At 37.5% G+C, this 22,310-nt stretch overlaps 1 protein-coding gene across 15 annotated transcripts in view; it reads left to right on the top strand.

Moving 5' to 3' along the window:
• The window catches only part of NCOA1 (nuclear receptor coactivator 1), a 241,278-nt gene that overhangs the window by 5,994 nt on the left and 212,974 nt on the right, over positions 1–22,310 (top strand). For 6 of the 15 annotated variants that reach the window (XM_049651958.1, XM_049651966.1, XM_049651967.1 and 3 more), the window contains exon 1: positions 15,114–18,893. The exons of 3 other annotated variants lie outside the window; for them this stretch is intronic. The gene's annotated coding sequence lies outside the window, so the exon portion shown is untranslated. Of the gene's footprint in view, positions 1–11,364; positions 18,894–22,310 lie in introns of those variants that run through there. 6 more of the 15 variants (XM_049651969.1, XM_049651971.1, XM_049651970.1 and 3 more) reach the window with 3 other exon arrangements.

Raw genomic sequence — 22,310 nt, 5'->3', positions numbered from 1 at the left:
CTAGGTAAGCTTATCTTTGAATGGTTGGTTTTGGATTCTTAGCAATAAAATTCTGCCTCTCAAGTTTCGTTAGCATTTAAATAGCTAAAGCTCAGGGTTTTTTTTTGTTTTTGTTCTTGTTTTTTCCATTTGAAATAAATTGCTTGGTCATTCTGTTTCCACTTGTACTTTGAATGGTTGATCTTATTCTGATAGCTTTAATATATTACATCTTAAATTTTTAGTTTGCCTGTATGGTTAAAATATTTACATGCTTTTACTATCAAGCATAGATTTGATTATTGCTCAATGGAAGACATTCTATGTGAGTGTATATGTGTGTATATAAAGATATCATACTGTATTTGACCAGATAGTTGAAGGATGAAATGTCCTTGCTTTTTGAAAGCACCTGTGTGTGTAATACTGGCTTTACTTTGGTGAGTTCGTTTGGAGGAACCTAGGGGAAAGTTACTTGTTCTGCAAAGTCTCGTGCCTCCCTCTCCATTCCAGGGGGTACAGGAAGTCTGTAATTGAATTTCTAAGTATCCACTCAATCATTCATTCAAGATGTAGTTATAGAAGTACCTGCTTTGTTCAAGGTGCTGTGTTGTTAAAAGATAGGGAAGTTAAATAAGACACAGATCCTGTTCTTAAGGAGATTATGCCCTAAAAGAGGTGATAAGACGAACACACAAATACCTATAATGCTGCTTGAATGTGATGAGTGCTATGAGAGAGGTATGAAATAGTGCTTTGAGGATTCAGGAGAGGGAGCAGTTACTCTCATTTGAGAGTGATCAGGATAGGTTTCATGGAGGGCTTAGGGTGGCCCAGAACATTGAAGGCAAGGGATGATTTGTATATGAGTGAGGGTGAGGAGAGCACTCTAGTAAGGAAGATTAAATAGCAAAGATGAAAGGACGGAAAAGCTTGGAATTACTTAGGAGCAGTGAAGGGGGAAAGTGCAAGGAGAAGTGTGGCACCAGCTGATGTAGGAGGTGGGAACCAGATGCTGTAGGTGCAGTAGCAAGATATTGCAGGATTTTAATGGAGGGAGGTGGTGGGGAACAGTGAAGTATGTAGATCTGGATGAGATCTATGAGAAATGTCAGTTTTCCAAATTTACATAGATTTTTTTTGGCAGGTTTTACACCCCAAATTTTATATTTTCATAGTTTTTGAAATGATTCCATATGTAAGGCTTACCACACTGGGAACTTATTCACTCATTTTTATGTATATTTGAGAACAGATTATGTGTTTTTTTGATAGAAGTTAGTACAAAATCTTTTTCACTGGCTTATACTTTTTTTTTTTTTTAAAGCAGTAGCTGTTTTTTTTAAACAGTGTATTATCATTTGGCATTTATGCAGCGGACTTGTTTTTTAAGTGTAAAAATGTCATCTCCTTGTATAAATATAAGTATATTTCGCTGTAAAAGTGAGGTTGGTCATATAAGTTGAAAGTCCCTGGCTCTCAATATAGTTCATGATTTATTTTACTGATTTATTTATGCCCTGCCATGTTCCAAAAAGGATTTAAGGCAGGATATGTCATGAAGAGTCTTGGACCTTGTTCTAGCCCTGTCTATTATTTGACTGAACTGCTAGCCAACATAACACTGAGGGAACAGTGTTGAAGACAACTGGTGTCACAGAATGTGCTGTGGTTGTGTCTTTTGCCAAACTGGTAGTAATTCAGAGATGGAGACAATATAATTAGAGTACCTTTAAAGATAATTCTCTTAAACTTCGATAGCATGCAAGGGAAATTGGTTGGAGGGCACTGATAGAGCACTTTGACCCACCAGAGTGTAGGCACATTTAGAACAATGGTCTCTATGGTAGAGTTTACATAAAATTATCTGGGAAATAGGAGAAATATTAGAGGTCTCTAAGGAAATTTCTTTCAGTCTGTTGTGATGTTTTACAGTTTATGGGGGCCTGGGTAAATGGATTTTCAAATTTGTATTAAAAAAATTTTTTTTTTAAATATTTATTTATTTTTGAAAGAGAGAGACAGAGCATGAGCAGGGGAGGGGCAGAGAGAGAGGCAGACACAGAATCCGAAGCAGGCTCCAGGCTCTGAGCTGTCCGCGCAGAGCCTGATGTGGGGCTCAAACTCACAAACCGTGAGATTGTGACCTAAGCCAAAGTCAGATGCCTAATGGACAGAGCCGCCCAGGTTCCCCTCAAATTTGTTATTTTAAATAGTAGACTCTTAACATACTTGGTATTGCAGTAGGGAGTCCATCTTTTGTACAATATTTCATAGAGGTTAACTGGCCATCTTAAGGCAAAGGTCTTAAGAATTGTCTGACTTAAAGATAACTTACTCATTTTTCTTTCACAAAAACACAGATGTTCCAAATTTGCTGACATTTTCTGTGACAAGTGGCTGTGAGTAGTATGCTGCCTAGCAGATATGTATGAAAAATAAACACACTTTATCTGTCCCTTTGGGACGATGGTGAGTTCATAACAGTGACTCAAAAATTAACTACCATTCAGAACAAAATAAAATTCAATGTTATGACAGAGGTTATTGAAAATGAATATTTGGAACTATTTTCATCATTATTGGGTTTAATTGCTAAAAATGATGTGTGTAACTTTAAGAGTATTTTTATATGTACATTTGAACTTGGAAACAAAATTTTCTAACCTGTTTTAAAACCTTGTAAAAGTAGGTGTTTAAAAAATTTTTTTTAATGTTTATTTATTTTTGAAAGAGAGAGAGAGGGGGAGAGACAGGGTGTGAGTGGGGGGAGGGGCAGAGAGAGAGGGAGACACAGAATCTGAAACAGGCTCCAGGCTCTGATGGGTCAGCACAGAGCCCGATTTGGGGCTCGAGCCCACCAACAGCGAGATCATGACCTGAGCTAAAGTCGGCCGCTTAACCAATTGAACCACCTAGACACCCTAAAATTACATGTTTTAGTGGTTTTGTGCTCATCTGCCAAAAATATAAAAAAGCAATACTGTTTGGTTTATTAGGAAGAACAACTGATTGTCATCAGGAAGTATGGAAGTGCACTAGCTGAACTTTAGCAAAAACCTTTGCATAAATGGTGAATGGGATTGAAGATTGAATATTATATCATGTTTTATTCAGTGCAGCAAGATGGTTTTATCCATCTTTGTGAAATAAATCTTTTGGCTATGATAGCCGTTAAAAACAAATAAAATAGTGATTTATTATAAAAATGAACTGAAATTTAGAACCAGACTTGAAGTTGCCATATTACAAAAATATGAAAGCAAAATTAAAAAAACAACAAACCACACTCAATCACATTACTCTCAGCAAAAATAGTGGTATTAATAATAGTGTTTATTAGGAATAGCAGAAAACTGTGTCATCAGTAAGTAAGATAAATGCTTTAGAATTGTTTATTATAACAAATGTCATTCTGTTAAATTTCCATTTTTGTGTGTGCTTCACGAGGTACATAATTTATTGGTCTGGTGTGCACTGTATATAAATTATAAATATACATATGTGGTTCCCTATTCAAAAACTTTTATTAAACTGTGGGGTATATGATAAAAAGTAGTTATCAGTGTTTTCTAGCAAGGGTTCTTAACTAAGAAAGCTTGGAATTCATGGATTTAGAATCTCTAATACTCTGAAATTGTATGCAAAATTTTGTGAGTCTGTGCATTTCTCTGGAGAGGGGTTCTATAGCTTTTACCAAATTCCCAAAAGGGTTCATGACCTCCTCAAAGGTTAAGAACCTCTGTTGTTAAGGACTGGGACCTCAAAAACTCCATTCATCTAGCCTCACCTTCTTGCCAAGTTTAATGGATATATCTGATGTCATTACTCAAGCCTGCAGTATGACTGGATTTGCAGTCTGTTTTTCCATTTTGCAATAGATGTGATTGCATTGCCTTTGGCCTTTACAGATGTTTGAGTTCTGTTTGTTGCACAACTACCTGGCCTTCATCACTTTGCGGCTCTTATATATCATTTCCCACCTCTGTTCCCCTAAACCCCAATAAAAAAGAGTGGACCTTTTGTAGGGGTGTGGAGATGGGAATGCATATACGTATGGAAGAGCCCGGTATCAATTTAAGTGTGGGGAGACCCTGCTGGGTAGGCTAGAATTCACAGTTGCTGTGTTTTTAAACTCTTTCTTTCTAGCATTTGAATCTCAGCTTTCTAGAGTCCTTAGGGTCTGATTTGACATATGCTAAAAACACTTTCCAAGTTTTATCAGCTGCTTAGATCTGTTCCTTTTTTTCCCTCACTGTCATTGTTCTAATTTAGGCCTAATTATTGCCATGTTATCCAAGGTGGTCTCGCTGCCCCCAGTGAGTTCCTTCTTAAGTGTGTCCTAAATTTTGTTTTGCAGAGATCATCCTAATTCTTATTTTCATTGTGTTGTTTGCTTAAAAACCTTCAATGGCTCCTCATTACTGTCAAGATGAAATTGTTACTTAGCTTGGCATTTAAAGCTTTCCAGTGTCTGGCACCAACCTGGATTTCTGGTCTCATTTCCCACTATTCTCCCCTAGTAAACTGAAATCAATTGTCAGTTTACTGTCCCTTAAACATTCCTTAGGCTTCTCTGTTTCCACTCCTTTACATATTCTTTTCCCTGGAATGTTCTCCATTATCCTACTCTATACTTCTTGAAATTCTACCTATCCTTAAAAGCTCAGCTCAGATTCCACCTTGCTTGTTAATTGTTTAGAATATGAAATTTGAAAGTGATCTCTTCCTTTTATGAACTCTTTTCATATATATTTTCCTTATTATTCATTTGACACTTTACTGCCTTGTACTGTGTGGAATTTTTTGTTTTCACGTGTCCTATCTCCCAAATTAGGTAGGGTATGAGAATGGCAGAAGGGGCTTATGATTTATATTTTGTCCTCTGCAATGTCTTACACACATAGATAATAAAATATTTGACAAATCATATTGATTAAACCATAATGCTGCTTATTAATGTACTTAGAGAAACAGACCTTTTTTTTTTTTTTTTTTTTTTTTTTTTTTAATGTGTGCCTGGGATACTCGAACATATTATCTAGGGATTCTCTCTACTGGTTTCAGGGTATTTGGGAAATTGATTTGGAAATCAAATATTGGCTGGAGAGCATGTGGTCCTACAGGATAAGAAGCTGGCTGTCATGGCTATGTACAAAAGTCTGGCATAGCCTGGTGAGTCATGTTCTCCAGTGTAGAGTTCTACCTGCCATGGATAACAGAAAAACTTGTGTTTCTTTTGCCCTGTTGGAGACATAAAGTACTGATGTCTTGGGGATTCCTATACTTCTGTTTTGATTTCTCAGCCTATTCTTCTCACTAAAATATATATTTTTATTGAGTACTTGTTTGGTAATATGGGGAGTGGCAAAATTATTGTATCTTAGGCTTCCTGCCCTTCAAGAAGATCGTAATCCCCATAAAAAAGTCTCATTTGCTTTATGTTTACTTATTTATTTTGAGAGAGAGAGAGAGACAGAGAGAGCAAGCTGGGGAGGGGCAGAGAGAGAGAGAGAGGTAGAGAGAAATCCCAAGCGGGCTCTGCACCGTCAGCACAGAGTCCCATGTGGGGCTCAAACTCACGAATGGTGAGATCATGACCTGAACTGAAACCAAGAGTCAGATGTTCAACCAACTGAACACCCAGGTGCCTCATCATTTGATTAATTCATAATTTAATTAAAAATTAAAAAATAATAGAAAAGGTATCATATGGGAGTATATAACAAACTAGTTAGTTGCTAACTGAGATGTGAGGAAACTCCTGTGGCGCTTACTATTTTTAGCACTCACTTGAAATTTATTTATTATCATGTATACTTATTTCTGTTTTTACATGGGTACTATTGCAGCAACCACTTTGTAAATTATAGAGGGTAGAGCATTTATTACTAGTTATATGTCAGTACCACAGTGTTTCCATAGTACTTTATCCACAGTATACATACGTAGCACATTAATGATGATATGTGTGGTCTGAGTAGGCTTCTTGGTGGAAGTAGAATTTGAATTAGATTTGTAGGATCTGGAATGATGCCTATAGGATAGTCTCCTGGAACATGAAAAAGGGTTCTGTATTTAAAATAATAAAGTATGTTTGATGCGCTATCAGGAACATGGAACCTCTTTGGTTACTGTGCCTTTGACCCTGAAGTGACCCTCATCACTTCTTATGTAATCCATTGGTCAGAAGTAGTCATGGGACAGCTACTTAAGGGGCTAGGAAATGTGTGCAAGAGATATTTCGTGAGCAATAAATGTCTTTGCCTTATCCTTGCAGAATTGGCTTTCTTTAGAGAGGTGAATGAATACCAGAATTGGTAGGCCTTGCTTGGAGTCATTGAAGGAAAAAGGAATTGTTTTGTGTGTCAGTCTAAATGGGATTTTTATTACTAAATTAATTTGTGAAAAGAGCTTGTAGTGTTGAATGGTCGACCTTGGGACAATTAAAGGAGAAATTTTAATAATGTCTCTACTTTAGGGGTAGGTAATATAAATTGTTTTAGTTTAGATGGTTTGCTACCATCTTTAGAGTAGATATTTGAAACAGGTGGAAAGTGATTTAGTTTAAGTAAAACTGATCCTGAGCTTTTCTATTCTACATATACTGTTTGGCTGGTAATATTGTAGGGTGGGAAAAGTGAGAAAAGGCATAAAGAAAGGGCTTTCTGACACTTTTGGCAGCCTCTTGCTGTCTGAGGATTTCATAAAGTTTCTCCTTAGAGTCCCTGGAGGTGTTTTCCCTCCCTCTTATCAACATACTGCTGAGTAGTTAAAATCTGTTTTCTCTGTTTTTCGTTCATTTTCTAATGCTTGGTTTGAGAAGGACTACTGGGTGGTAGTTAAAATGTTGGCCAAGTATGCAGGAGTAGGAAGCCCGGTTTCTTATTTGTACATGAGGCCGATTTTCCTCCCAGTTTTATTCTTAAAGTCATCAACCTTGAACTTTTTTGACTTTAGGCCTTCTTTATGACTGCATTTTAATAGTATTCTCTTTTAAATTAAACAATAAATCACATATGTAAATCCTGACTGTATTCTAACAACAAATTCAAAGAAATGGAAGTATGTGGAGTTAAAAGGCAAAAGTCTCTGTAATGAATTATATGGCAGCTGTTAATTTAGGCTGTCTTGTCTCTCCCCACATTCCCCCCAACCCCCTACCCCCTGCCATTTCAGGTCACAGTATTTTTCCCAGTGGCCAGGGGATGGGCATGTGACCTAGGCTGGATCTGATCTGTCATAGTTTCTTTGGCCATAGTGATTGCTGCAGAATGGCTCTATGACCAGTACAGGTTCAGAGCCTTTCCTTCAGGTTGAGAAATGGATGTTGGACAAGGGACAGGCTCATTCATTCCCTTGGAGTCCGCCGAAGTGAGATAGAGTGTGTCTGGCCGCATGAAGGAAGCCTGTCCACTGTAGGGAAGGGTGAAGCCAACGTACAGGGTGAAGCAGAGCTGACTGAGACGGACTCTGTCTCTCACACACACTCCCAAAGCATAATCACACGCATTCTCACATGCACGAGCATGGGGACTCACTGGAGGCTCTGGATCCTCTTGAACCTTAAATTAGATCCACCCTATATTTCCCAGTTAAATGAGCTAAACTCATTAATCCCAGTTAAATGAGTTGCCTAACTGCTCGTGCTAGTTTGAATCAGGTTTTTGTCTCTTGGAACTGAAAGAATTCTGACTAATTCAGACCCCCTTTGGCATCTGTCCTGGTTTCTTCCCTAGGATCATACTTTTTGAATTGTTGTAGACTTTCTAAACTTAATGGCATGGGAATTTTTTTTTAATTTCAGAATACGAAGGAGCCATTTTATCTTTGCATAAAATGCTGTATAACATTAATTAGATGTATATGCTGTAATTTAGCCATCTTTCTCTCTTTTGATGGACATTTAGATACTGAGTTTCTTGCTGTTGTGAGCTTTGTTTTGGTAGGCATCCAAGTCTGTACTTGTTTTTGCACATGTTTGAGAACATACTTATGGAATTAGTGGTTATGCACATTTAAAAAAATTGATGTCCTTTCAAAATGTTACCCCAAAGGCTTTGTCAGTTTACACTTCTGCCAATAGCATATGATAGTTGTTGCTTTCCCCCACCTTTATGAACTCTGGATATTGTCAGTCATTTCTGTTTGGGGCCTATTTGATGGATGAAAATGATATAACAGCATTGTTGTAATTTGTAGTTCCCTGACTGTTGATAAAGTTGATCATCTTATCAGATGTTTGTTGTATGTTGGGTTTTTTTTTCCTCTAAGGCTCTTAATTTGTTCATGTTGTTCACTTTCCTTTTGGGATACTTGTCTTTTTTTTTTTTTTCCTTGCTTCCTAGCCATAATGTGCTTGTATTTACATTAATGAGGAATGGCCTTGGTAGGCAGCTGACCCTACTACCTGGTTATTTCAGAAAGAAAGATATGATATATCTATTATTCCAAAACCTACATCATACATATATTTTACAGATATCCCTGGACATTTAATTGGCTTATATCTAATAACTTTACATAACTGCCCAATTCATTTAGTTAACTCAAGGATACATGTCTTAATTGGATGTTCTGTGAGTGCTTAATTGAGGTTAATTTTATGACTGAGATGAATGTTGGGAAACTCTTGTTATGAGAATTTTCCAGTTCAAAATCACTGAGAGTACATTGAATGGTATAGAACTTTCAGGCTCAACTGACCAGTTTGTCCATTGGCGCAGAATCAGAACCACTTTCAGAGGCAAATTTTGGCCTTATGAGAAAATACTTTCTTGGCTCACCTCCATGGCAAGGTGGGTTGACTGCTAGGTATCTTTAGTGGTTAGGTTTCTCAGTTTTCATAAGTGGACGCTAACCTGATTCCGTACTTGATTGAGTATGAAAGTATTTAGTCTACCCTTAATTGGCAGTATAGAATAGCTTCACTCTAGCAAGTATGTATCCACTTACTTTGCTGCTTAATTCTTATCAAAAACCTAAGCAGTCAGAAACAGCACTCTCTGAGAATTGCTTAAACACATTCAGTCCATTGCTTTAGAAACAGTTTTTACTTGGATCAAGCCAGAATACCAGAATGCTAAGTATATAGCTTGCATTGTTTTAGACTGGGGTAGAATTACTTTACAGAATTGTTATTTGGTATAGTGCAATCAACCTTTATTGAAGGCCATTAAAATAAACAGCTTTATAAAATTTAGTACTCCTCTTATTGTAGCATTCTTGTGAGGCTATTATCTCCTTTATCTTAGTGCCCTTATTGATGTGGTAACCACTGCTACTACTTCTGGCAACTGTCTGGAATACTAAGACTGAACACAAAATGAATTAATAGCTGATGGCAAATACTCTTGCCCAAAAGGGGACACCATTCTGGATAAAGGATTATGTAATGGTTTGAAGTGTGGACTCTGGAGCCAGATGTCCTGGCCTTGAAACCTGGCTCTCAGGCTTCCTAGTTGTGTGCTCCTTAACCTTTTGGCACCTTAGTTTGCTCATCTGTGAAATAGGGTAATAAAATTGTACCTACCTCTACAAGGTTGTTATGAGAATTTTGTGAGTTTAAACATGTAAAATGCTTGGAACACACCCAGCCCACGACACATGCGATGAAAATGAGCTGCTTTCCCCCATTTTTTTTTTTTTTTTACTATAGTAAGATATCCATAACATAAAACTTACCATCTTAACTATTTTTAAGTGTAGTGTTTTATAGTTCAAGCTGCTATCATCACCATTATTGTTAGAACCCATGTAGTAGTTTTTTTTCCCAGGTCTTTGTAAAAGGAAAAGCTGTGTTTCCCCTGACCAGCTGATTTCCTTGTCTTACATAGTCATCATGACTCCTGTAACCCATGGTATTTCTCTCTGCAGGGGAACTCAAAGTCCCTCCCTTGCAGCTCAAGAGAACCTGTGGCATATAGTTTGTGTGGTAAACTTACCCCTGGCTTCATCTTATTTTCCTCCCTCATTTTCTCTTTGCCCCAGTCTTATTGCCTTTTTCTTTTTAATTCTAATGCACTTTGTGAGCTGTCTCAAATCTTTTTTAGAATACTCTGGAAATAAACAAGTAATCTACATTACAGCATGTGCCCATGTTGAAATTTCAGTTGAATTTTCATTTAATTTACCTTAACTGACTGCTTCTTGATGACAGAGAGGTGCTATAATTTTCATTAAGATATCTCAGATCTCATCATAGGATGGTTTACTTCTGGGAAAGTTACTGTTGACAGCTAATCCTGTTCGTGCTGTGGGTTTTCTTTTAAGCTTCAGTTACAAAAGTGTTCCTTCCTGACTTTTCTTATTTGTTTTTTCCCTTGACCTTTGCTCCAGCCATCTTGTAGATTGGGGGAGGGGGTTGGGGAAGATCATTTAAACATTTTTAAAGACTAAACTTGTAGTCTTTCAAAAATACTCTTCCAAATAAGACTTTTATCATAGATGTAGCATAGGCAGAGTAAAAGCTGTATGTATTGTTATTGCTTTTCTTTTAAAAACCAGAATGTTAATTTATTGATTTACAAGGGATAAAAAGAAATGTCCCAAAGCCTAAAGTATTCCTGAGTATTCTGGTTAAGTCTCTAGGGTATTCTCTCCCCCATAGCATGGGGCTGATGCTGTGCCTTTTTGGGGGGAGAATCAAAAATATTTTTTTGACATCAGAATTAATTGAAATGTGTTTTAAGTCTTTTTAAAATTTGTAGATTCCTTGCAAATTGGTGCAGCCGCTCTGGAAAGCAGTGTGGAGGTTCCTCAGAAAATTAAAAATAGACCTACCCTATGACCCAGCAATAGCACTGCTAGGAATTTATCCAAGGGATACAGGAGTACTGATGCATAGGGGCACCTATACCCCAATGTTTATAGCGGCACTCTCAACAATAGCCAAATTATGGAAAGAGCCTAAATGACCATCAACTGATGAATGGATAAAGAAATTGTGGTTTATATACACAATGGAATACTACGTGGCAATGAGAAAAAATGAAATATGGCCTTTTGTAGCAACATGGATGGAACTGGAGAGTGTGATGCTGAGTGAAATAAGCCATACAGAGAAAGACAGATACCATATGGTTTCACTCTTATGTGGATCCTGAGAAACATAACAGAAACCCATGGGGGAGGGGAAGGAAAGAAGAAAAAAAAAAAAAAAAAAAAAAGGGGGTATGAGGGGGAGGGAGCCAAAGCATAAGAGACTGTTAAAAACTGAGAACAAACTGAGGGTTGATGGGGGGTGGGAGGGAGGGCAGGGTGGGTGATGGGTATTGAGGAGGGCACCTTTTGGGATGAGCACTGGGTGTTGTATGGAAACCAATTTGACAGTAAATTTCATATATTAAAAAATAAAAATAAAAAATAAAAATTAAAAAAAAAATTTGTAGATTCCTTCTTCTCTTTTTTTTTTTCCCCTTGTAATTTATGTGTTGAAGAACCTAGGTGGTTTGTCCTATAGAATTTGTTACTCTGGATTTCTCTTTAGTTTCACATATTTCTCTACCCTCTGTATATCCTATAAATTGGTAGTTTGACGTAGAAGCTTGAATAAGGTTTAACTTTGTGTGTGTGGGGAGCAAGATGACTTTATAGATAGTATTATGAGACCCATTTAATGCCTGGTTGTGTTTTGGTGATGTTAGCAGCTGTTGGTATTGCTATTGGTTTTTGATTCTTAAAATCCCAAAGCGATCATCATGTGATCTAGATGTCTAGATGAGAACGTGTCTAGATGAGAACAGGCAAGTATTGCCTGGAAATGGTAGGGTCTACGCTATAAAACAGAACCCTTGATGACCATCTGAGAATGAAGCTGTGGTGTGTGGAATCAAAGAAGACCCAAGTTTCAGTCTTGGCTCCTGTGTTTAGGAGCTGCGTGATCTTGCCTAATTAACAGCAACAGTAGTAGCAGCTACCATTCATTAGTGCTTATTTTACACCAGGTTCTGTGCTAAGTGCTTTGTATATGTTGTGTAATCTAATCCTCATAACTATGCTGTAAGGCAGGCATTCTCATCTTTATTTTGTGGTTCACCTTGCTGAGTAGTGAAGCAGGGGTTCAAGCCCTGCTTAACTCCGATCTTGTGCTCTTAATAGCTTCTTAATAGACATTCTTCCACATCTATAAAAAGGGGTATAAATAGAGCTGCCTTATCTATCCTGTAGGGTTAATGAGATATTGTGTGTGAAAGTGCCTTGAAACATATCACGGATGTTAAAATGAGAAGTGTGCTGGGCTGGCAATACACAGGAAAGGTGGATAGTGGAGGCCTTTGCCTTTGGCTAAGTGAGAGTGAAAGTTTGGACTGGAAGAACCCTCTGGTCACTTTCTAACTTCTGTTTCCATTACTATTGCTGTTGATATGTGGGAGTTTCCTTCTCAAAATTGACAGTGATAGAGATTTTATACATAGTAAATGTCATATGTCAGGTCGCTTAAGAGTCTCTAGGTGAATATGATGTCTTAGTTTTACTCCATGGGCCATATATGTACAGTATGTACAGATTTTTTTAAAGTTTATTTATTTATTTTGAGAGGGAGAGTGTGAGCGGGGGAAGGGCAGAGAGAGAGAGGGAGAGAGAGAATCCCAAACAGGGATTCACTGTCAGCGCAGTGAACCCACAAACTGTGAGATCATGACCTGAGCTAAAATCAAGAGTTGGATGTAGGGGCGCCTGGGTGCCTGTCGGTTGAGCGTCCTACTTCAGCTCAGGTCATGATCTCGCGGTTTGTGAGTTCAAGCTCTGCGTCAGGCTCTGTGCTGACAGCTGGGAGCCTAGAGCCTGCCTCGATTCTGTGTCTCCCCCTCTCTCTGCCCTTCCCCCACTTGCATTCTGTCTCTCTGTCTCTCTCTCTCAAAAATAAACATTACAAAAAAATGTTAATGGGAATGCAAGCTGGTGCAGCCACTCTGGAAAAGAGTATGGAGGTTCCTCAAAAAACGAAAAATAGAACTACCCTACGACCCAGCAATTGCACTGCTAGGCATTAATCCATGGGATACAGGTGTGCTGTATTGCATTGTTGCACTATATGCTAACTAATTTGGATGTAAATTTTAAAACATAAATAAATAAATAAACAACAACAACAAAAACGAATTTAAGAGTTGGATGCTTAACTGACTGAGGCACCCAGACGTTCCTCAGTACAGATATTTTTAACTGAGAGAGCAAGAGTATAGTCATAGTTCTTTTTCTTCTTTTCTTTTTTTCTTTTTCTTTTTCTTTTTTTAATATTTATTTTATTTTTGAGAGAAAGGAGAGAGAAAGAGAGCATGAGTTGGGGAGGGGTAGAGAGAGAGGGAGACAGAATCTGAAGCAGGTTCCAGGCTCTGAGCTGTCAGCACAGAGCCTGACGTGGGGCTCAGACTCACGAACCTCAAGATCGTGACCTGAGCTGAAGTTGGCGCTTAACCGACTGGGCCACCCAGGCGCCCCCATAGTTCTTTTTCTAAAAGGATAAATATTTATTAAAAGTAGGAGAAATATTAACTGAATTTGTATATTTCTTTAGCTGGATAGTGGGTATATCTGTTAAAATTATTTTCAATACCTTTTTTGTATGTCAAATATTTTGTAATCAATAAAACCATTATTAAAAGTGCTAACCACTAATATTTGCATGTGTAACAGACTATGAGAAATGGGTATGAAGTTAGTACCTGTAGGTCTGTCCTTCAGCAATTTGTTATCGATTATGATAAATTGGTACTGAGTACATGGATAGCTGTTTAGAAGAGTTCTATTGCAATTTCCAGCTCAGTGGCAGAGGGTATCGTGATTGATGTCTGAGGCAGACATGTAGAGTATAGGAATAGTGCTTTGTTTTTGCTAACCGCTGATTATCTAATGTGTTTATCAGAAAGCCCCGAGACTTCACCTGGACAGTTTCTTGGTCCTGTGCTTACTGCAGTTCTTCTTTTACCCTGGGAATCATACTATGATACTGTATCTACTATGGTGAAATCTACTAGGATTTCGTTATGATTAATCCCAAGAAAGATTTCCTATTTATTTTTATTATTATTTTTATTGAGATATAATTCATGTATCATAAAGTTACCCTTTTAAAGTGGCTTTTAGTGTATTCACAAAGTTATACAACTATTATCACTGTTATCAGACTGTTCTACCACGCCAAAAGAAATCCCATGGAACCATACAATATTTGACCTTTTGTGTCACACTTCTTTCTTTCACTTTGCATAATACTCTCATGGTTCTTTCATATCGTAGCATGATCTGTATTTCATTCCATTTTATGGCCAAATAATATTCTGTTGTATGCATAGACCACATTTTATGTATCTGTTTAATTGTTGATGGACATGTGAGTTATTTCCACTTTTTGACTATTATGAATAATCTGGCTGTCAACTTCCATGTACAAGTTTTTACACGGACATATGTTTTCCTTTCTTTTAGTAATATACCTAGGAGTGTGTGAGAAATAAGGCCACTGACCCAATCAAAGGAGGAACGCGGAGGAGACTCGGAGCACAGTGAAGCAAGGCTTTAATCACCGTTCTTGCAAGAGCAGGTGTCTGATGGACAGGCACGCTCGGGGCAGTTACAGCAGGCAGTTTATCTCCTAGCATGCAAGGGCCTCCCCTGGTTCCTCATTGGCTGAGTACTACAGAGGTTACAGCCTTACCTAGACAACGCCTTTGCCCGTGTAAGGCAAAAAATAGTCTGATTGGGACAAATGTACATTCCTTGAGGTGACACAGAGACTTCAGTTCTTTGGCTCACACTCATTGCAAAGCCCGTGAAAAATAAGCCCACGAAATGGAGAGGGGAGGAAGAACCAGGAAGTGAAGTGTCTAAGAGTTTGGGACTCTATTGTGGGTAGGTGGGGGTTTGTACATATTTCCAATGGGTTGTAAACCTATTGTTACTAGACAGCCCTGCTTTTATTTGGTATTTCTGAAAATGAATCATCTCACTGACTTCTCAAAGAATGGAATTACTGGGTCATATGGTAACTCTGTGTCTAACATTTTGAGGAATACAAACTGTTCCAAAGTGGCTGCACCATTTTACATTTCCACCAGCAGTGTATGAGGGTTCTGATTTCTCTATTTCCTTGCCAGCACTACTATTTTTTAAAAAATTTTTAAGTTTTATTTATTTATTTATTTATTTATTTATTATTATTTTAAATTTTATTTTATTTCTTAAATTTACATCCAAATTAGTTAGCATATAGTGCAACAATGATTTCAGGAGTAGATTCTTTATGCCCCTAACCCATTTAGTCCATTCCCCCTCTCACACCGCCTCCAGTAACCCTCTGTTTGTTCTCCATATTTATGAATCTCTTATGTTTTGTCCCCCTCCCTGTTTTTATATGATTTTTGCTTCCCTTCCCTTATGTCCCTTTTGTATCTTAAAGTCATCATATGAGTGAAGTCATATAATATTTGTCTTTCTCTGACTGACTACTTTCACTTAGCATAATACCCTCCAGTTCCATCCATGTAGTTGCAAGTGGCAAGATTTCATTCGTTTTGATTGCCAAGTGATACTCCATTGTATATATAGACCACATCTTCTTTATCCATTCATCCATCGATGGACATTTGGGCTCTTTCCGTATTTTGGTTATTGCTGAAAGTGCTGCTATAAACATTGAGGTGCACGTGTCCCTTCGAAACAGCACGCCTGTATCCCTTGGATAAATGCCTAGTAGTGCAATTGCTGGGTCTTAGGGTAGTTCTATTTTTAATTTTTTGAGGAACCTCCATACTGTTTTCCAGAGTGGCTGCACCAGCTTGCATTCCCAAAGTGTTTTTTTATTTATTTTTGAGAGACAGAGAGAGACAGAGCATGAGTAGGGAGGGGCAGAAAGAGAAAGAGACACAGAATCTGAAGCAGACTTCAGGCTCTGAGCTGTCAGCACGGAGCCCGAAGCGGGGCTCAAACCCATGAACTGTGAGATCATGGTCTGAGCCGAAGTCGGATACTTAACCAACTGAGCCACCTGTCAGCACTTACTATTATATGACTTTTTGACCCACGCCATTCTAAAGTGTGAAGTGGAATTGTAATTTGATTTGCATTTCCCTAATGACTAAGATGTGGAGCATCTTTTCATAACGCTTATTGGCCATTCATACATCTTTTTTTTAGAGAAATGCCTATTTAAATCTTTTGCCAGTTTTTGAATTTGGTGACTTGCCCTTTTATTATTGAAAATATGAGTCCCATATCAGATAGATGATTTGCAAATATATTCTCCCATCATGTGGATAGTGTTTTTACTTTCTTGATGGTGTCCTCTAAGGCACAAAAGTTTTTAATTTTGGTGAAGTCCAATTTATCTTTTTTTTTCCTTGTCCCTTTGGTGTCATAACTAAGAGACTCTTGCCTGATCTGAGGTGATGAAAATTTATGCCTGTGTTTTTTTTTAAGAGTTTATAGTTTTAGGACTTAATTTAGGTCTTTGATACATTTTGAGTTAATATTTCTCTTTGTGTATGAGGTAGATTTCAGTTCTTTTTGCAGTAGAGATAAAGCTCGTTATTTTTAAATTTACACAGCAAGACCCTCTGATTAACCTCACTGGATAATATCTTAATCAGTATATGATTTCCTGCCACTTTATTAGTTTCACCTCTGACTTCCTGCTAATGAGTATTTTGTTGGTCTTAAATGGAGTTTCTTTATCAAAGCCATATTAACCTTTGCACTTAAAAAAATGTGAGAATTAGGAGGAAGTTTATTGATCATGAAGTCCAACCTTTTACCAGAGTAGAGGCTTCAGCATCTGTGACGGAGAGGCTTTCGACTTCTTTTTTGACACTTTCAGAGATGATTTGTTTACTGTGCTGGCTTTGGCAGCACATATACAGAGATGATTCATTCACTGAATTGTATTGCACTGTAATGCAGTATTTAAGAAATCTTATCTAATCAAAAATCATTTTATAAATAAAAAATGTTTCAGAGGGAAATGATAATTATTGAGTTTATTGATGGTTTACCACAGTTTTAATTTCATTTTTCCTGTAGCAATTTAAGTTAAAAGGAGTTGGTGATTGTATCATGTTATGGATGGAAAGTATGTGTCACCCCAGAATTCATATGTTGAAGCCCAAAACCCCCAATGTGATGGTATCAGAAGGTGTGGCCTTTTGGTGGTAATTAAGTTTAAATGAGATGTGAGGGCACTGTCCTCACAATGGGATTAATGTCCTCGTAAGAAGATACCAGGGAGTTTGCCCGACCCCCCACTGCCCCATAGCATGTGGTGATACAGCATGAAGGCAGATATGTATACACCAGGAAAGGGCCCTCATGAGACACCAGATCTACTGGCACCTTGATCTTGGACTTCCTAGCCTTCAGAACTTTGAGAAATAAATGTTTGTTGTCTAAGTACCCCCAGTCTCTGATGTTTTGTTATAGCAGCCAGAAGTAAGACATAGAATAACCCACAGGGGTTTATAATTAAATGAAAGCATTATATCCACCAGTGTATTCAGAGAAATACTCATATTCCTAAAGCAATTCAGCTCAGTTTTTTAATTTTTATTTATTTAAAAAAATTTTTTTTTAATGTTTATTTATTTTTGAGACAGAGAGAGACAGAGCATGAACGGGGCAGGGTCAGAGAGAGGGAGACACAGAATCTGAAACAGGCTCCAGGCTCTGAGCCGTCAGCACAGAGCCCGACGCGGGGCTCGAACCCACGGACAGTGAGATCGTGACCTGAGCCGAAGTCAGACGCTCAGCCGACTGAGCCACCCAGGCGCCCCTTTAATTTTTATTTAAAATTTTATTTTAATTAATTAATTTTCCAGAGCACAGCATACACTTTATCTTAATACTAAGCATTAGAGTGATAAAAAAAATACAGAATGGAAAATTAGAGTATCACTTAGTCTTTGTGATTACGTAGTTCTGGTCTTTCACCATTTCTTTTTTTTTTAAATATATAATTTATTGTCAAGTTAGCTAACATAGTGTATACGGTGTGCTCATGGCTTCAGGGGTAGATTACCGTGATTCATCACTTACATAAAACACCCAGTAATTCAGCTCAGTTTTAAAAAGCTAATGGTTAGAACATTTAACATTTATTCTTTTATTCAGCTGAATATTGCCCCTGGTAACAACTCTGCATTTTATCAATGTCCTCTTAAAACTTGGCTCCTAAAATTAAAGTCAGTACTTGGTGTATGCACATATTAGTACAAAGTATGGCTGGCTGATAGTTTTTGTTTATTTTGTTTTTTCTTATTATAGAACTCAAAATTAAGCTGCTTTTTTGGTAGACATATATTTGGGACTCATATTGAACTTATGATTAAGTGAAACCCCTTTTTAACAAGTTACTAAACTTCATGTTCCCTTCCTTTGAAACTCCTTAGAGTTGCCGTGAAAGTTAATTTACACCTACAAATTATCTGGGCTCTTCTCTGTGACTTACTGGCTACGTGACCTTAGCCAAGATACCGAATTTCTTTGACCTCATTTATCTGTGAAATGGGGATAATACCTCCATTTTCACAGTGTTGTTGGGGGTTTAATTAGATGATGTGTGCCAATGCATGCATGTGGCTCTAGCATTCCCAATGGAAATAGGTCTTATGCAAACAGTCTTCTGTCATGGGTGCTTTGTTGCTGGCCTTACTTAACTCTGTCAGATATTGACTATTTGTTAAATAGAATCCACCCAGTTCAGATCTCTTTATGTGTTGGATTGATAGGAACTATTTGCATATGAAACCTGCAGAAGAGAATAAAGAATAGTAGAAGAATCATTCCATGTACCATCCACCTAACTTAATTGGACTTAAACATTTTGCTGTATTTCAGATTTTTTTAAAAAGAAGTAAAACAATGTGGAATTGAACCCTCCGTGTACCATTCTCTCACTTTACCTTCCTACCCATTCCCTCGAGGTAAACAGTATCCTGAATATATTTGTTTCCTCAAATAATATAACTATTTTGCATGTTTTAAAAATTTAGATATGTAATATACTGTAATATGCTCTTGCGATGTGCTTATTTTTCCTCAACATTTTTCTACTGTGTGGCTCCACCATAATTTATTTACCCATTTGTCTTTGGGTCGTTGTTAGGTAGTTTCCAGTTTTTTTTAATTAGACAATTGTACAGTCCTGAACATGTTTATCGTGAATATGTGTGAATTTCTGTAGAGGGTGCATGTGTGTGTGTGTGTGTGTCTGTGTGTGTGTGTGTGTGTGTGTGTTTAGGATTGGACTCACTAGTTGAGGAGTATATGCCTCTTCAGTTTTGAAGAATAATTTGACGTTACTTAATGAGGTACACCAATTTAGACGTTACTGCCAGAGTGTGAGAGATTTACTTCCTCTACATTTCCTCCACTAAGTTTTAGCATTATCTAAAGTAATGAATTCATCAGGTTGTAGATGGTGAGCAGTTATTAGGTTCAGCAGTTTGTCTGTCCAACTTTAGAAGCCCTTGGCATGTGTCAGGAAACATTTATACTATCAACTGAACAGGCTCCTGGAACTGTGTGGCTCCAGATTTCTGACTAACTTATTCCGGTGTAACCCATAATTCATTCAACAAATTTAGTTGAAAAATAGCAACTTTGAACTTCTTAGCAATGACACAATCCTATAAGTGCTGGTAATAGTCTTTATTAGGTGTATTTTATTTGATTACACTTCTTTATGGAGCAAGTAAAGTAAGATTCTAGTCTCTAGCAATTGTGACTTAAAATAAATATTAACCCGTTAATAAAATTAGTACAGGATATATACTAGGGCAATGAAATGTAAACATAAATAGAAAGTCAAGTTTTTATAGTTTAAGATTTTGACATTGAAAGACATTTGTGATCATTTATATAAAGTGAATATGGTGAAGTGTAGTGTAACGAGTGAATTTATAGCACTGGTAGTTATATTCTGATTTGCACTGATAGCTCAGAGACAAAGATGGTACACGTTTATTGGTTTAAGAAGCAAATGTGTGAGCCAGAAATAAAGGTGCTTATCACAGCTTGACCCTTGCTCGAACTCCAGGCATCAGAGTAAGTTATAGCTGTTAAATCTAGTTTAGCATTAAGAAAGAACTTATCTCTAATTAACAAAAAAAATAGTATTAAAAACATATTTCTTCTGAAGTTCCCAAATTATTAAATGTGCATTTAGGAATCATTTATTTGGGGGACGTTTACTTTGGCACCCATGTTAAATGTATTTCTCCTTTGGTATTTTAAGAGATTAAGGGTAATTCATGATATATTACTTGGTTGAAAGCTATCTTGCTGTCTCGCTTGCTTGTTCTTGTCCCCCATTTTCGGAAAGGAAAATAGAATATTGTGGAAAGTAGAGAAAAATATTAAGAAGTAGAAGGGAGGAAAAACTTAGAGCAAGTAGCTATACATAGTCCTGTGCCTAGACAAAAGCTATTAATATTTTGGTGGATTTCTGAAAATTACAATATGAATTTATAATTTTATTCAGAATTTTGGGTGTTTTTTCCAAACCAAAGAACTGTTCTTTAATTTTTTGGATCAGGAGTTAAAAACAAACAAACAAAAAGAAACAATCAGGAACCTTCAGTGAAAGGAAGGTATTCTTAGTCTGTCACGGAGGGACAGCCATAGCAGCTCAGCCAGCGGCAGGCCGGCAGGCAGCTCGGAGCCGCCGGAGTCTGACCTCCTCCGTGCAGGCTGCCCGGTGGTAAACGGGCTGAACCTTGCTCTGCAGGCTGTAAAGGCACAAGTGACACGGACCCTGCCCTACAAAATACATTTTTTCTCTTTATGAATATGAATAGGTTTTCCCCCTTCTTAAAAAAAAAGTTTATTTATTTTTGAGAGAGAGAGAGAGAGAGAGAGAGAGAGAGAAGGAACAGGGGGAGGCAGAGAGGGAGAGAGGGAATCCCAAGCAGGCTCTGTGCAGTCAGCGTGGAGCCTCATGTGGGGTTCGAACTACGGAACCGTGAGGTAGTGACCTGAGCCCAGATCAAGAGTTGGTTGCTTAACCGACTGAACCACCTAGGTGCCCCGGTTTTTCCCTTTTTTAATTGAGGAGGAACGAAGACAAAAGTTAACTAAGCTGTAAATGCAAATAATTATGTCATTGTTGTTAACTGAGGCAAACTACAGCCACCCTTCTGACATTGTTATTAATAGTTATATTAGTAGAGCTTACCTTTAAAAAAAAAAACAAACTTGACCTAACCCCTTTTAATTCTCAGTCTGGTATCTGACCTTTTAGTTTCTTCTCCCATCTGTTAGTGTCATCTTTCTCCCTTTCTGTTACTCCCTGTTTTACCTATTGCTATAAAACTGCCTTTAACCTTTTCCCCAATGTACTCTCCTCTCTGTCTAGCTTTTTTTCATTTGTAATATGTCTCTAGTATATTAATATACCAGAGTTTTTTCCTATGCACACCCCTCAACCACATATACCCACCATTGTTTTGGTCTACACATTGTTGTGTTTTGTTTGTTTTGTTTTTTATGTTTATTTTTGAGAGAGAGACAGACAGACACACACACACACACAGAAGCTGAAGCAAGTTCCAGGCTCTGAGCTGTCAGCACAGAGCCCGATGTGGGGTTCGAACTCATGAACTGTGACATCATGACCTGAGCCAAAGTCAGACGTTTAACCGACTGAGTTACCCAGACATCCTTACACAGTGTTTTAATATCTGTTGAATTTGAGTGCTTTAAGGATAGCATATATTCTGTTCAGTAAGATATAGCCCCCACTTCTTCCTATTGGCTTAAATTCACCCCATTTACACATTTTTGTTAACTTAGGTGATTGTAGGGATTTGAATTTGCACGTTTTATACTATACTATACTCTCTGTGAAAGTGCAGGAATAGATCCATACACACATGTTAAACTGATTTTTGGCAAAGTTAGCAAAGCATTTCAGTGGCAAAAGGGCAGTCTTCAACAAATGGTGCTGGACCAATTGGATATCTACATGCGAAAAAACTGGACTTCAATCCATATTTTGTTCTACAGTAAAAGAAAAAGTAACTCCAAATGGAGTTAACTAAATACTCCAAATGGAGTATAAATATAAAACTTAAAACTTTGACACTTGTAGACAAAAAAATAGTATAAAACCTCTGTGACCATTGGTTAGGAAAAGATTACTTACATTCAGTACAAAAGGCATGATCTGTAAAAGAAAAAATTGATAAATTGAGTGTCATCAAAATTAAGAACTTCTGACCTTGAAAAGACACTATTAAGAGTGGGGGGGTGGGGGGGGGGGGTGGGGAAACCAGCCATCAGAGAAATGTAAACCAGAGCACAGAGTTACCATTTCGTATCCACTATGATCGCTAGAATAA

The sequence above is a fragment of the Panthera uncia genome (assembly GCF_023721935.1).
Source record: "Panthera uncia isolate 11264 chromosome A3 unlocalized genomic scaffold, Puncia_PCG_1.0 HiC_scaffold_12, whole genome shotgun sequence".
Classification (NCBI taxonomy): domain Eukaryota; kingdom Metazoa; phylum Chordata; class Mammalia; order Carnivora; family Felidae; genus Panthera; species Panthera uncia.
This window is presented reverse-complemented; position numbering and strand designations above follow the sequence as displayed.